The 6,270-nt window shown below is 56.2% G+C and overlaps 1 long non-coding RNA gene across 1 annotated transcript; it reads right to left on the bottom strand.

The window, feature by feature from the left end:
• Positions 1–230: 230 nt before the first annotated feature.
• LOC145723394 (uncharacterized) lies at positions 231–6,231 on the bottom strand. Its single transcript, XR_014148373.1, has 2 exons — positions 2,900–6,231; positions 231–2,863 (listed from the first exon to the last, which is right to left on the bottom strand). It is a non-coding gene; the product is annotated as an uncharacterized LOC145723394 (long non-coding RNA).
• Between the last annotated feature and the right edge of the window lie 39 nt (positions 6,232–6,270).

Raw genomic sequence — 6,270 nt, 5'->3', positions numbered from 1 at the left:
AACATGGAAGCACCAGGTTTCTCTGGAGCCTGACACACATCATGCATGCTGTGCACACAATCACACGCACACTACACGCACACATGGAGTCCCACTGTATACCCCAACGTGAAAGGGCCCTACTCCCACGGGATCTGTATGTTTCCAGTTGGTTTTTTGAAGACTTTGGTCCTGGGGCGGGGGTGGGGGGGAGGCGGCGCAAGGCAGGGGAAATAACCAAAAGTCTCCAAGTGTTTTAAAGCCTTTTATTTGTTTACACATTCTCTAAATTGCAGACAAAAAAGATTTGCTACATAGGTGATCAACACTGCTAACCAACCACAGAACAAGATACTAACCACAGCAAAGAAGGGACGGGGCCTGTGACTCAGTCTTTGTGAGCGTGCAAGGGCTCCGCAGAGGGGCTGGGACGTCCAGGGGTCCCTAAGATAAAGACTGCTTGATGCCCACGTCATGTTGGCTCCAGGTCTTGACCTCTCCAAGGCCCTCTTCCCGGAACCCGGTCAGGACAGGACCAAAGGCAGGGAGAGAGGGAGGGGTCCTGGGTCCTGGGCAGCCCCTCCAGGCAGCCTTCCCAAAGCAGTTGCCTCGGCCTCTGGGTGAGCCTAAAAATCAGGATGTGAGCTGTTTCCAACCCGGAGATCCTCCTGGAGACTTTCAGAGCACACCAGCTGTCTGGGAAGTCACAGAACCCGCGTGGCCCCTTCGGACAGCGGGAGATGCGGCACCACCTCCCCTCCAATACTGAAACACGAGAGCTCGTGGTACGTCCCTTCGAGAGGGCGGAAACAGCACAGTGCTGCCCACTTCGGGAGCCACAAGAGAGGGGAGACTTGACGCAAGAGAAAGGAGCACCCCAGAAGACGGGAGCAGAGCAGTGCACACACCTACGCACTGAGACTACATCACATCACACCTGAAAGAGTCAGGGGGCGGGGCTGGGGGGGCCTCTGTTTGCCTGTTGCGGTGGTCGTTTTTTAGAGGAGCCAATGGGGATCTCTTCTTCAGACCATTACATACAACTTCCTAAGCCTGGAGCCCTTCTCTCTAGTCTCCTGAAAGCTGTGCCAGCCTCCCAAAGTTCCCGAGCAGCTCAAGGCAAAAACCCGAAGTTGTCCAGTCAGCAGGAGGTACTGTGGTGTTGGAACCCAAGGTCCAATGGGGAGGGAGTCCAAGGGAGCGTAAAAGTAAGACCCTCAGTCGCGGGCATGTCTATCGCCAAGGCCAGCTCTCTCGGCCATTCTTTTATGACTAAGAGTTTCAGAAAGAGCTGGGGCGGGGTGGGGGTGGGGCGAGAGAGTACAAGAGACAAGAAAGCACTTTGGAAAGATGGGGGTGTTCCTGTTGAAAGGGCTTCCCTCTCTTGTGCCCACACCCAGAAGAAAGCGACCCCGAGTTTGCATCGTGTCTGCAGGTCTAGAGATACAATGGAGACCTAGCAATAGGAGATCACTGGGACATTTCCAGGGCTACCCTTTCCAAATATGGCCAAAGCCATCTGGGGGCAGTAAATTTCTGAGGCTGCAAGGCACCCAGGGTCTATTCACCAGTTGAGACAGAGCAGTGGAGACTAAGGCCTTCCCAGACTTCTCCAGCTCTGAGCCCAACCAAGGGCTTCCATGCCCTTCCCAGAACCTACACAGGCATGGGCTTCCTCATGCGGTACCTGGGTAGGAAGCTCCTTCTAAAGGACCTCTTCACCCTTTCTACCCTAGCCCACCCGCAACTCCAGGCTTCATATGTGGTGGCAGCCCTCACTAAAGCCCCCAGAACCAGCCTCCTTTCTCCTGGGGAGAAACACAGTGGGGCATCAGGCAACTAGAAGAAGAAAAGCAATTTCTTTTGGCTTCTGGGCAGAGATGCTCCATTTCTTGGCTCTCAAAAGGGAATGTTCTCAAAACCAGGCTTTAAAATCGCCCTCAGCCTCAATGCATGGGGGCTGGGGAGCAGACCTACCTGAGGACTGGCTTTTGCCCCAGTCCACTGTGTCACGTGAACAGGCCAGCCTCTCCTTCCGGTGTCGATTTCCTAATTGGTCCAGTGGGTCAGCATCAGGCTGGGAGGGGGTCTGAGCAGGCTGTGTTCTCAGCCTGAGAGTCTACTCAGGTGGAGGCAGGAGGGGAGACCATCTCAGGGCTCTGAGCTGTCCCGCTCCCAGGTCCATCCCTCATGGAGCTGAGGGGACCAGTGGGCTCAGAGTCTGAAGCTGGCTGCCTGGGACTGGAGCTGCCAGTCTGGCCTGGATGGGATCCAAGTCAGAGGACTCTCCCCTCTGCCCTGCCTCCAGCACAACAGACCAGGTAAATCGGGGTCATTCAAAGGAGGCTCAGTTCAAAAGAACCGAAGGCTTTCATATGGGCAGTGGTCAAAGCCCAGAATGCATTTCAGGTTCTCAATCACTTGAAAACCAGTCTGGCAGCCAAGCATTACGAAAGCCTTGTGTCCCTGAGTCTCTCACCGAGATCACCAAAATTCTGCCTCGCTCGGAGCCACATGCTGTCCAGGGACCCCAAAGAGCCTTCCCGGGGTCTCCCCAGCAGAGACACCAAGGCGGTTTTTGGCTGGCTCGGCACTAACACCCCCACCCGAGCAGATCCGCGCCCTCCCCGGAGCCCCGGCATCCAGCCTGAAAGCAAGCTCAGTGTGGCTGCTTCAGGGAGCAGCGAGAAGCTGAAATCTGGCTGTCACATGTGCAGAGACAAGAGAGAACAAATGGCTTCTTCCTGATGCCGTCAATTCAGACAATAGGGAGTCTACTGAAGCATGAAGTCGGGATCCGATGAGCACCTGGCCAAAGGTGGGCATAGGAGGGTTACTGGAAACGCCTCCAACGTTATGGCTCTCCCCCGTGCTCTCCCCCGTGCTCTCCCCCGTGCTCCCCCCCGTGCCCTCCTCCCACAGCCATTGCCAGAACTGCACAGGAGGCCGAGACAGGCTGCTGGGGGTCTCCAAGGGAGTCCACCCCCCAGGCTGAGCATGAGGCCCCCGTCCCACCATTCGCCTCTGCTCTTTTGAGTGGGGACAGGACAAGACTGTCAGATGAGTCACTTTCCAGCTCTGGTCAGGCCCTACCAATCGCCCCTCCCCGCCCACCACCCCAGGAGTCCAAACCAGCATCTGGAGGCACGGCCCCAGCTCCCTTCGGCCGCTCGGCGCACCCCAACCCAGGTGCCTTCATCATCGCTGAAATTCATAGTAAAGACGGTCACCTTCCAAGGGCAGCCAGTGCTTGGGCAGATGGATGCAAGCAACTAGGCTGAGGTCAACGGTGTTCTCCCCCCCAGCCTCTCCAGAGGGTGGAAACGACCAGATACTTGAGCCTGCTCCTCTTCTATCCATGAGCATGCATGAATGAACACAAAAGGAGAGACCTAGATTACACATACACCTTCCCTAATGGTATGTTACCAGACATGTGGTCAGAATGCCATGGGAGGGTGTGATTTTGGAACTGAAAAGCAGGTTGAAGGCTGGGCCAGGATGTGGTTTCTTTTTCCAGCCCCCAGAGGACCTAGTGTGTTGCCCTGCCAAGTGTTTTAGCCAGTACCAGCCTGCCCAGCAACCCCTCCTGGCGGGCAAGAAATGTGCTCATTTTCCTTCAGAGCAAAAATGCCCCGTGGGCAAACACGGCAGATAAACGGTGAGCAACTCGGATGGACGTCTCTCGCTTTCCCAGCCAAAGGCACAAATGCTCCCTAAGCATCTGACCGTTTCCTGCCACAGCGTGACTCCTCTGCTTTCCCAAATGCCACAGAGACCAGATGCATCTGGAAGCTAGGGCTCTCTGCCTCCCTAGCCCCCTCCCAGCCACCTGCTCCCACCTCCTCTGCTCTGAGCTAACCATTCTCTCGCTCACATATTATCTAGCAATGCTTCCTTCCTTTTTTTCTAGTACCTAATTTAGACCTCTTCAACTACATGTTGAAAATGTGCAGGGGGTATATTTTCTCTTCCTTTTGTGCCACTGCGTGTTCCTGCCAGCACCCCACCCTTCGGCATCTAGCGTGGCAGGAGGGAAGGGAGGGGCGGGGGCAAGAAAGGAGGTGGGCCAAGCAAGAGGAGAACCAAGGCCTTGGGTGGGGAGTAAACACAAAAGGGCAAAGTCAATAAGAACCACATTCCCAGTTCCAGCCATAAAATCTGCACGTCCCTTTGACAGCAGGATCGAGACTTTTGCTTCCAAGTCCACAACGATTGCCAAACACGTTCCCCCAAAGAAGCAGAAGTGAGGGAAGAGGGGAAGGAGTCCGTGTGCCAGTGGTCCTCCAAGCATAAGGCTCCCCGTACAAGTCCCCAAGGTGTGCAGGGGCTAGAACCTGGGGTGGGCCTGGCTGGACCTCAGGGAAAGAACCCCTGTGACAAGCAGGTTCTCCCTCTCGTCCTGGAGCAACACAGAAGGTTCACTTTAGTTTGTTAAGCGAGGGGGGTGTGTGTGTGTCCCTGTTTTCATCATCAATATTGATAACATTGATAGAAGTAATAGAGAGGCAAAGAGGCAGGCAAACAGGATGCACTGGGTGTAAATATAACCTGGAGAGGTTGCTGAGGGGAAATACAGGGGCTCAGGGGCCTCCCCAAATCCTGCAGGGACCGCTTCCCCTCCCTGCCTTTCCCACCACGGCACATATATGTGCCAGACTGGGTCGGTGCCGTCCTGAATGGCCACTTTGCTCGCTGCCCGGGCTAGAGGTCATGATTAGTATTTATATCTCTGTCGAAGAGGGCTCTGGCTGCCCGCCAGTCCCGGTTCCTGCCTTCCTCTGGCCTGCCCTGGGAAATGTCACCATCAGCACAAATGCTTCCTTCTCTTGGTGGGGCCAAAGAGGGGGAAACCCTGGAGCAAAGAAAGGAAGGGAGATGGGAACAAAGAGCCTGACCAAGGGGCATTCCTGTACCCTCTGACTCCTGTTATCCACACCCCCTCCCCACAGCCGCATAGGATCCTGGGGAGTCACCTCAGGTCTCAGCCATCTGCAGGGACACAGCCAAGCCTCACTCAGAGCCCAGACAGAGCCTTCCCTGGGAATCCACCCACTTCTAGATCTTTTCCCTCGCACAGGGAGCCCCCTGTTCGTTCTAGGAAACCAACTGGAGGAGGACCGGGCAAGGCCCAGACCCCTCCCCACCCCCCTTTCCTGGAAGTGCTTCCTTTGGGCCTCTCTTCCCAGCAGCCTGGGCTGGAAGCATGGAGAGGGGGCCACACAGCCAGGCCTTCCTAGGAGCAGCTGCTGAGATGCTCCAAGGAAGCCCCCAGTCCGTCTGTCTGGAGGCTCTGTTCATCCTCCCACATTCAAGGCACCCGAGCAGTTGGCCGCGCTCTGCCTCCCCACCCCACACCCTCTACTTATTTAGCTCTAGGACTTCCAAGTGCACATCAGGTTCCTGGGCCCTCCTCAAGTGCCCTCCCCTCCCTTCTCTTCATCTTGCTTTGCCTGACGTGAAAGATCTTTGACCCTCCCCATCTCCTTCCTCTGGGCCCTCCTTCCTCCCTCCCTCCTGCAAAATAATGAGCCCACCTCAGGTGACACCATGCACAGCTCCGAAAAGGAACCAGCTGTGGCATGCTGGGTGTCTTTGCTGGGAACAAGAGCATGGCTCGGGCCCAGGGAGCCAGCATTTCCTTGGGGTGTGACAGAGGCACGTCCTGAGGATGGGCCTGCACTGGGGCGGGTCAGGGAGTGAGAGAGGAAGGGAGGCTGCTGTTCCCCATTTGTAGCAGGCTGAGAACCAGCCTTGGGACAGGGAAGGTGGTCCTTGGGGCTCCCGGCCCTCCCCCGCCAACCACAGACTCAATGAGGAGAACAGGGGCCCCTCTTCTCTAACTCTAAAGCCTGAGGTTGCCAGCAATCTTTCTTCAAGAGCACAGGTCTGTCTCCGACACTTACCCCAGTGGGAAAAGTAATAATAATCATCTCATTTTCCTTCCTTAAACTATCTGAACTCTTCAAGCGGAGGGCCGAAAGGAATCATCGTGCTGTGTTCAAAGTACAAAGCCTAAAATGCGCCACGAATGGAACTCTCTGGGGTATCATGACACCATCACTGTGAAATCCAAACCCTCCCCCGACCTTAAAACCTGTTATCTTCTCCAGCTCTGGAAGAATCTGGCCTCCCTCCCACCCACCCACGGCTCACCACCCTAGTTCCGGTCTCATGTCTGAGCGGGGCCCCGGGGAGCAGCTGCTCCTCGCGGCCTGCCTGGACTTCCCACCCGGCCTGGGGCCATGACAGGAGCAGGGACGCCGCGGGACCCACGGGTCCTGCTCTAGG

Source organism: Leptonychotes weddellii, chromosome 9, assembly GCF_054177405.1.
Source record: "Leptonychotes weddellii isolate Sample4059 chromosome 9, ASM5417740v2, whole genome shotgun sequence".
NCBI lineage: Eukaryota > Metazoa > Chordata > Mammalia > Carnivora > Phocidae > Leptonychotes > Leptonychotes weddellii.
This window is presented reverse-complemented; position numbering and strand designations above follow the sequence as displayed.